We start from the raw sequence: 11,078 nt of genomic DNA, 5'->3' as shown, positions 1-11,078 counted from the left end.
TCTTCCTTAAGTTGGATGGACTCAGGGTCAAATATTCCTTTGCTAGTGTCCCTTCCCCATCTATATTCCCAAATTACCTATTCTTATATCTCTTTTATATTATATTTTCTGTGTAATAAAGCAGAGCTAAGCAGAGATAATCTGATTTTTCACCCTCTCTTTGTGTAAGAACATTTTAGTTTTTCCTATTTGATTTATTACACACATAAATAGGCTTATATCTTTGAGAGTGGACATAGGAGAGAACCTAAAAAAGTAGTCTTGGTACCAATGTATTGAGAATATTAGATTCTTCAGGACTTTGCCATAGCTCTCATGCTGTATTACATCTCACACTCACAACTGGAATAGATGAATCTTAACAGTTGCCTATGCAGATCTAGATTTCAAGAGAGACACTGGGAGTGGAAATCAAGATCTCTTCAATTGTTCAAAAATATATCCTGATTTGACACTGGCAAAGTTGTCAAACACAAAAGGGTTGATGCCCTCAAAACATTCCCAATCACATCAGTGAGAAAAAAAAAAATAAATTATTTATTATGAAACATTGTAAGAACTGTGAGTAAATAGAAAATGAGGGGAAGAGGTTATCTAGCGCAGGTGTTTTTAACCTAAAGGATCCATGGACAGAAGTTAGGGGCCTATGGTCTTGAAGGGAAAAACACTCATGTTATTTCCACTAATCTATTAAAAATATCATTTCCTTCAGTTTGTTAATACAGACAATAGATCACAGTAGTGTTAGCAGTGTCTCTTCTTTGTTACCAACATAAATCACAGACACTTTCATATCACATAAAATGTTGAAATATTATTGGTGTATATCCCTATTTTTAAATGATGGTACTTATTAGACTTATATCTAGATCTTTTAATTTCTCTCAATAAAGTATTTAAAAATAATTTTTTGGAACTGAATTTGAATGATTTTCTCTATTATCCTCTGTATTTTACTTAATATATTACAAAAACCATTCTTAGAAAGGATTCACAGAATATACAAAACTGCCAAACAGGTACATGACATAAGAAACAGTCAAGAATTTCTAGGCTAGAGATAGCTTTGAATTGGAGATGAGAAGAAAACCAAGCATGAAACATTCACAAACACCAAAATTTAAGGAAGAGACACGGAAATGAAAAAATAAAAATAAAAATAGTTAGAGGTCAAAGGAGAAATGAGAGAGGAGAGTTAACAACAGAGAGAAAAATTCTCTTTTCATAAGAATTTCAAGAGAAGTTTCAAGAAAGAGGTACTGATCAACAAAGAAAAATGTAGAGAGAAACCAATGTGTGTGCAAAATGAGGAGTGATTATTAGGTTTGGTGATTTACAGAGCAGTGAGGAAACTGAAGCTCAGAGACCCTACATGAGTTGTCCAGAGTTAGGTGGCATTAGGTGACAGATCTCAAACCCAATTTAACATTTAAGAATCACATTCTATTCCCTAGTGCACATGCATCTAAAGGAATAAAATTGAAAAATCTGCTGGGGCCAGATTGACTTAGGTTGGTATATGCCCAAGTGTATTTTCTTGTTAAGACATAATTGCCAACACACATCAAATTATTTCCTCCTGGAATGACTTGCTTTTACACAAACAGAACCTCATTTAAGATGCTGGCATTGGCTTTGATGATAACAGTCATTTCTTATTACAATTGAAAGTCAGGTCATCCTCCAAAATATCTCCAGTCAAAAGATGCTACAGGTCTTCTGCCCATTTTTGGATTGGGTTGTGTGTTTTTTTGATATTGAGCTGCATGAGCTGCTTGTAAATTTTGGAGATTAATCCTTTGCCAGTTGCTTCATTTGCAAATATTTTCTCCCATTCTGAGGGTGGTCTTTTCATCTTGTTTATGTTTTCCTTTGCAGTGCAAAAGCTTTTAAGTTTCATTAGGTCCCATTTGTTTATTTTTGTTTTTATTTCTATTTCTCTAGGAGATGGGTCAAAAAGGATCTTGCTGTGATTTATGTCATAGAGTGTTCTGCCTATGTTTTCCTCTAAGAGTTTGATAGTGTCTGGTCTTACATTTCTCCAAAGAAGATATACAGATTGTCAACAAACACATGAAAGGATGCTCAACATCAATAATCATTAGAGAAATGCAAATCAAAAGTATAACGAGGTAACACCTCACACCAGTCAGAATGGTCATCATAAAAAAACTACAAACAATAAATGCTGGAGAGGGTGTGGAGAAAAGGGAACGCTCTTGCACTGTTGATGGGAATGTAAAATGATACAGCCACTATGGAGAACAGTATGGCTGTTCCTTAAAAAACTAGAAGTAGAACTACCATATGACCCAGCAATCCCACTCCTGGGCATATACCCTGAAAAAAACATAATTAAAAAAAGAATCATGTACCACAATGTTCATTGCAGCTCTATTTACAATAGCCAGGACATGGAAGCAACCTAAGTGTCCATCGACAGATGAATGGATAAAGAAGATGTGGCACATATATACAATGGAATATTACTCAGCCATAAAAAGAAACGAAATTGAGTTATCTGTAGTAAAGTGGATGGACCTAGAGTCTGTCATACAGAGTGAAGTAAGTCAGAAAGAGAAAAACAAATTCGGTATGCTAACACATATATATGGAAACTAAAAAAAAAAAAAAAAAAAAAGGTTCTGAAGAACCTAGGGGCAGGACAGGAATACAGACACAGACATAGAGAATGGACTTGAGGACACGGAGAGGGGGAAGGGTAAGCTGGGACAAAGTGAGAGAGTGGCATGGACATATATACACTACCAAATGTAAAATAGATAGCTAGTGGGAAGCAGCCACACAACACAGGGAAATCAGCTCGGTGTTTTGTGTCCACCTAGAGGGGTGGGATAGGGAGGGTGGGAGAGAGACGTAAGAGGGAGGAGATATGGGGATCTCCTCATTTTTAAAATGCAAAAATCTCTGAATATGAAATTAATTGTTCTTAATGTCTTAATTTGAATTATTTCACTAGATTTTTGTTTTATTATTCATAGGAGTGGATGTACCATACAAATGACACTGGATATTTTGAATATAAAGAGAATCTGAAAGCAGAGAATCTTAAGGCAAGAGAAAGGAGGGAAAAATTTCTTCACCTTTACTCTACACTTAGTGGATGCATTTAAAATTAAGAACAAATAAGTTCAGTACCATTAAGAATATATATATATATGACATATGTAACTTGTATATGCTTGTGTTTAACTTTGTAAACATGTAACGTCAAGTATCTGACTCAGAGATGTTCTAAGTTTTGTTTTACACAGAAATAAAAATTGAAAGTACAATTTGTTGTATTTAAAAATAATATGATAGATTTCTCTGGAGTCTTTGAGTAATTTACATTAATCATATTAACTAAAATCACATACCAGTGGGTAATAAAAGTGGTCAGTCTCCTCAAATATCAAAGAAGCCATTGTTTCCATGGTAACATCTGCATTAGCAGAAAGAACTATTGATATATATGTGTATATACATATATATATATATTTGTGGATATATATATATATATATATCCACTAATGAATGAATAAATGATGATGAGTTTTTTTAAAAACATTGCGATCTTCAGATGTCTTCAGGGCTGCAGGCTTCCCATTCTTCGAAAATCTCAAGAATAAAACACTTATATTTCCTACTATGTGGAAAAATAGCTATAACTACTGGTTAGAAGTGACACCTTGCAATGCTGATGGAATATTAAGGAGCAGCAGGGATCCCAGGAGGGTTTCACCTCAAAGCACCTTTTGGATAAAAATCAGCATGGCAATCCCATTCTGTATCATTTCCCAAATTATTTCTCTTCTTGAGAAGAATGACTATTAACTGTGAAGGAAAATTGTATTCAAAGTATTGTTGAAAACGGTAGGATATCACCATAATAAAGTTTACAAAAATAAATAAATCTAAGTAATCAAAAATAATGAAAACGTGAATTTAAAATATCATGCACCACTATAATAAAACTTTTGATTAGCTTGACGTTATAATCTTTGTTATAAATCATATGTCTTTTCCTGGAATAGAAAAAACAACATAATGCTTGGAATTTTGAACAAACCAATAACAAAATCTCAACTGCTGGAAGCAAAAGAAACAAGGGTGTGCTTGCTGTATAAGCAAATCTGCTTCATAGGTTCGGAACAATATTTGCATCCTAAGTTTGTTTTGAATGTGTATTACTTTGTACATATCAGAAATGGACAAAATCCACAGACAGAAAAATATAGCTAACTTTTTCAACCCCTTTTCTAAAGTCATTCATGACCACAGTATTTCTGTTTTCTGAGTCTGCCAAAAATAACACTGATGCAAGCATTAATAGAAAAAACAAATGTTGGAATTGGAAGAAATTATATGCTGTTAACTTTATAAAGTGTTGGTTGAATTGTATCATACAATTGACCCAGGCATTCTTTAAAGTGATATTGTTGCTCAAATATAAAAATTTATGCCAAATGAGCAATTTCATCTGCTTGACCTATCGATGTCAAATAATAGAATGGTTATGGACCAAAATGTTTCAAACATTCTCTGAAATCTGATTCATTGCCAGATAATTGTTTCCATAAATTCACACATGTAGAGGGCTTAGAACAGTGTTTCTTATATATCAATACTAAATGCTTAATAACTACAAACCTCCATTATTTATTGTTGTTGTTATTATTACCATTAGGTAACTATTTTGTCTTGTCTGTGTATGAAAATGAATCATTAATGTCAAGGAATTTAATAAGCCATGGGATATTCGTGTTGACATGTCTCATTTAAAGGTGACTGCAATCTCCTTAAACTATCAATTTTCTCAAAATTAAACTTTGTGCTGCTACATATTTTTCCAGATAAAGCAAAAATAAAAAAAGGAGCAAATGGGAATAACATATGGAAAAGGGGCATGAGAGAAACATGTAATGGAAAACAAACTTTAAAAGGAAGGTTTTTTTAAAGATAATTAGAGGTTCTGTCAAAATGTACTTTGTATGATTTAAGATAAAATCCTTACAAAAGGGGTATAATATCCCATAAATGATCCTGTCAACTGAGGTATCTAAGTCCTGTTATTTCAGACAAGAAAAACAGCATTAGCTATTCATTAGCAGTAGCTGTTCTATCTGATTCTTTCTCAGATGGTGAGATTTAATTTAGGGACAAGAAAAGTACTGCAAATCAATGTTGTCATATGAACTAAGTAAATAAAAAGAAAAAGTATAAAAAATTCATACACTCATGTAAATGGCCCACGTTAAAGTAATACAATATCTAAAATTAAGTTGTCACTGATATAATACTCTTTTTTAGTTGGATTTATAAATTAGTAAGTAATGTCATTAATACCTAATGCATTATTTTGGTAAGAGATCCTGGATATGTCAGGATCACCAACACATTAATTAAATAGCATCATACTTTCTTATTTATTGTCACTAGTATTAATACATTTAATTGAACCAATGTCATCTTACTTCATTACTGCCTTCAAATGCTTATTAATAGTGAAATCATGACTGAGTTTTACTTGGGTGTGTGACATTTATCATTTCCTCTCTATCTTAACACAGATTAACTCAAAATTTCCACATAATTTCTTTAAGTAAATTCATAAATTGTTAATTGACCTACTATGTTAATAGGTTTATTTTTCCTTCACAGAAGTCAACAAATCAGGAAACTTTCAGACAAATTTGCTTATTATTCTTTTATATGTATTTGCCTTTCATGTATAATTTATAAAATTACATGTTATATAAATAATTATCTCTATCTTTTAAAAATAGACTTAGTTTATTTTCTTTTTCAAAAAATAAAACAGAAGGAAGAAAGCCCATTTAATAATACTGGACATTGTGCCATCACTTTAGGGAACTTCTTGAAATAAATGCAGGGATAGACCTTAAAGGTAAAGGTCACTATTAATTGGAAAAGAGAAATCTAAGAGGAGCTATAAAGACTGTAGATATTCATTATATTCATTATAGACTTAACCTTTCTATGTGGTTCAAGGTCCTGTTAACATAATTTTAAAAGAGAAAACTTTCAATTCAGTACAGAAATGGGCTTCCTCCCTTCCTCCTTCCTTCCTTCCTCCTTCCCTCCCTCTCTCCCCTCTTTCCTTCTTTCCTTCTCTCTCTCTGTCTGTTTCTCTCTTTCTTCTTCTTTCTTTCTTCTTTCTCACATCCCACCTTTCTCTTTATCTAACTTCCTTTCATTCTTTAATTCTTCCTTTCGTTCTAAAATTAAACTCGTTTGAGGAAATTGGATAACTCTTTAAAACATTTGGAAAACAATTAAGTAAATTTCATAATCCCAACACATAGGTAGCAAAAGTATATAATTTTAAGTTTCTTAATATTTTTCTAAGCACAGCTATAACAACATTTATATTGATTTTCAGAGAGAATATTACTATTAATTAACAATGGAATGAATGACTAGCAATAGCAAATTGATTCCAGTTCTCAGTGCGTTTTGCAAATTACATTTGAATGACCACATGCCAGTACTGTTAGAAGGGTGATTCCTGTACCCACAGGTGACTGTACACTGTAACCTCTAAGGTACTTTTAAATACTAAGATTCCATGTGCTAAGAATTCCTATGGTACCACAATAAAGTCTTCCTAAAATCATCAAAAATAGAATGAACCAGTAACTTTTACATGTTCTCTTTTATGCCTCTGTAAATCCTATAGGTTGTTTTCTATAGGTAATTTCTAATTATTTGGGAACACACTGTCTCACAATTTTGTTTTTGGTAAGTTCAAAGTGCAATATTAGCAAAAATAACTACCCCTGATTTTCTTTAAAGTGATAAAAATTCTGTATGTCTTTAATGCCTTGCATATGTTCTCTTTCATATAGCCATGGTCAGAAAGATGATTTACCAGATTTCAGAAAGAAAAGAAATTTGGAACCCAGAGACCTGTCTTTTGGATGAATTCCTTTACCCTCACGGTAGTAGAAGCTGAAAAAAAGCACCCCTTACAAAGAGGCAGAGAATAAGTGACCTAGATATTAGGAGTCTAGGAGATCAGAATAAACTCATATACTTCACATGCTTTCCAAGAGAATATTAATTGTATTATTAGTAATAATGATAATACTAATGTTAATGACTAAGCACTTCTATAGTGCTTTTTATCTGTTAGGTATCATGCTAAGCACTTTATATATTTCAACTCATATAATTTCATAGTATTTCCATGAGAGAGGAACTATATATTTTCAATTTATTTGATCTGGAAATTGAAGGAGGAGGCAATACAAATGTTTTTACCAAGTTTACATCGTAAGTTAGTAAGTAACAAGGGAATTAAAGCCTGACAAATTACCCCCAAAAGCCATGTTCTTAACCATTAAACCTATAGCCTCACATATTCATCATTTATAAATTAACAATTTTCCTTTGGTGTTTGCAATTTGCATGTCTTTATTAATTGCATAATTGTGATGCAATTATTACACCAATATAAAACAAAATGATCTAATAATAATAACAGTATCAATGTTGGCAGCAACAGCTACAACTTTTATATATTACTATGACTTAGTGAATGAGTACCATATACCAAATTCTCTGCTAAGCTCTGTTTATGTTATAACAATTTGCTAAGGTAGGTATTATTATCATTCATTTTTTATCAGGAAGGAAAATCTCTGAAGCATAGTAAATGAAGACTGGCAAGTGACAGGGACATGGGTGAGCCCATACCCCAAAGCCTCAGCTTCTTAGCACTACGTTCTACCCTGTAGTAATGGACAAATGTCACACACAATGATGTGCCTTAGTTCTGATGTGTAAATGACAGATATAAAAGCAGAATTTGATGGAAGAAAACACTGGGCACCTGAAAGGATGTATTCAGCAGTGATTTAGAGCAAACAGTGATGGAGTACTAGTGACACTCTACACACACTTCATCAAATTGCACCATATTTAGCGACTGGAAAGGACCAGTGTACTCAAAGCAATTTGAGTAGATGACACAGGGCAGTAACTGTCTAACCTTACCTTTGCACTTAACCTCATCATGCTGTCATTACCTGTTTAGCTGTCTCTCCAGTGATCCAGACTGCAAATACTAGACATCAGGGATCATATCTTCCTTTTTTTTCCCAAAGGTTAAGGGTGGGCCAGCACATAAGAGGGGCTTTGCAATGGTTCAAAATGCTGCACAAATACATGTATTAGTTATTTTATTTTGCAGTAATTTTTATGCAAATTATTACTAAAGTCACTTAAAGTTGTACTGCTCATAAAAAGTCAACGTGAGGTAAAATATTTATGATCTTTATTTCTTAGGAAAATAAGCATGTTTTAAACAAGCGATTCATTTCATCAAAGTTCTTTCACTATTACACTTCCTTTTCACTTGCTGTGTTTTCCATTCTTTTCTTTTATGTCCTTCATGTTTTGTAATTACAGCATCTTAAACACAATTATGATGAAGTGAAAAATATTATTTAACGGCTATATAGAGTTCAGTCAGTTTCACATTTTTTCAGGGACTACCTTGAATGGCAAAAGCAATGAGATAAAACAGCATTAAGAAGACAAAAATAAATACAATATCAAGTCAATATTTGTAAAGATTTCTCTTGAGAGTAAAAATTTAACTTGTGAAAATACAGAAAAAAGTTAAAAGATGAAAGATGAGAGACAATGTAAAATGAATAGAAAACAGACTATATAGCTAAGTTTATTTGAAAGGGAACCGTTTCAGGTCTTTTACCCAAGTTTTGCTTGGATCCAGATATCTGGATAGATTGTATATAAAGGTGAGTCAACACCAGCTAAATACCATGCAGGAAACAGATATTGATTAGCTACTTATTCTGCCAATTTTGGGCTGGCAATGAACCACTCTTAGTCTTGTTAATAGTATCTGTAAATTTTAAAATATACCATAGAATATAATTACAATGAGAATCTCCGTAAAACAGGACTACAGACTTATGGTAGTCTTATACCGATCAGAATTGAAAACTTCAAACACCACATACTATACCTTTAGGCTTTCTCAAATATTCATAGTCAAAAATGTAAATACCTAGCATGCTTTTAGGAAAGCACATGCTATAAATAAAATATTACAAAATTTACAAAAAAGGTTTGAAAAAAATTCACACTTTATATATTATGAATTAAATTATTTTAATCATACATAAAAATTTTACAATATAAGATGCATATCGATGTTAAAATATTTGTCATATTCATATTATGAATATAAAACTAATGACTGAATGCAAATGCATATAAAGCTATTTTTCATGAATATGATAATTAAAATGTAATTATGTGTATTCATCCATAACAATAAACAATTTATAAATATGATTTACATTTTATACATTTATTAACTTTATCTATAATCTCCTTATATTTTATATATTTTATAAGCTCTCCTACATCTACCTTTGAAGTCAAAAGCTATTGAATTATATTAACTTAGTGCTTTATTATTATATATAATTTAATTCATTCATTTAATTTATATATACATACATATTTGTATACATACACATACTTATATATGAGTCTGACAAATTATAAGAGAGGAGTAGAAACATATAGTAGCTTTTAAAATTTTGCTGGTCATTGGTGTACGTGACTTCCACTTTCCATTGGCAAAGCAAGTCATGTGGGCAACCTAATAATGAGGTGGAGAATGATATTTTCTTTACAGTGTAGTCCTGCAAGTGAGATGGAAAAGGACAGTAATGTGTCAATCCTTTTACTGGAAAGGAGGAGATGTGATTGAGAGTGATTATATAGCTTTCAAATTTCTTAACTTAAAATTATAATATGATTATCAATATTATCCCATGTTACTAAATTTCTCTCAAGGAAATAATATTCTAATGTTGAAATTATTCTAACTTACTGTTATTTTATAATAGATATTTCTCTAATTTTGGTCCAATAATTTATTACTGTTCATATATGTTAAAATATTTTTTCTAAAGTCATGATTATTCCTCAGGATAAACAAATTGAATAAAATAATTTAATCAAGTGAAAAATCATTTGAGGTCCTTGATAGATGTTTTTTGTTTGTTTATTTAAGATTAACCAATATTTTCTCCAACCAACAATTTTTGCGGATATCGATCTTCTCTCCCTTTACAATAGCTGAGTTTTATTTTCTATTATTCTGTCCAGTGGGATGGATGAAATATTATATAACCTTGTTACTATAATTTGCTGCATATAATTTGCATTTCACTAATTACCAAATGGAAATTATATTGGTTTATATGATTATTTTTTAATTTTTATTATTTTTTTCTCTGTGAATTATCTGTGTACTTTTCTATTTTCCATGGTCAACTGACCATTTTTATGATTGACTTTTAAAATAACTTAAAAATTATGGAAAATAATAATATTCTTTTCATATCTTATTGTGTCCTTTCTTAATATTTATTTTTATTCTATAATGTATCGATTGTTGATATATATTTATTTAGAAAAATTTTGTTATCTAGTAACAAAATAAAGACAATTCAGCCAACATTCAAAGGCACAGCCTTTGGGTTATGCGGAGCTGAGTATGTGATAAGCTGCTGGTCACAACTGATAAAACACATCAGCTCTGACCCAGAGTCCCAGAATTAACTTCTCTTAGTGGAGTGAGTTGCCTTTACAGTAGGATGTAGGACCAGTCCATGCATCCTTTTTACTGGGTTAATATTTTTTTCCCAAACCTAAAGGAAAAGATCACTTCATCCTCATTGTGCTAACTGCAACGTTCACTACCTTCACAATGCGTCATTGAAGGAGCACAGGCCTTTTATAAAGGAACATAGTTAATGAGTCCTTTAACTTTTTGTGTAAGCTTAAAATTCTTAGGGCTGATTTCAAATTAAACTAATTTAATTCAGTTTAATTAATTAGTTCCTAGATTCAAAGGAAAATAGGCTGGTCAAGGCAATGAAGTGCTAAATCACTCTGCTTAGCTAGTTCACACGATGTCTTCCTTGGATGGACACATTTGTAATGTAAAGGAATGTTTCATTTCTCTTTGCAGGCTGCCAAGGCAGGAGTTATGGGAATCTCTAGAA

The sequence above is a fragment of the Balaenoptera acutorostrata genome, chromosome 4 (genome assembly GCF_949987535.1).
Source record: "Balaenoptera acutorostrata chromosome 4, mBalAcu1.1, whole genome shotgun sequence".
NCBI classification, from domain to species: Eukaryota; Metazoa; Chordata; class Mammalia; order Artiodactyla; family Balaenopteridae; genus Balaenoptera; species Balaenoptera acutorostrata.
Note: the sequence above shows the minus strand (reverse complement) of the source record.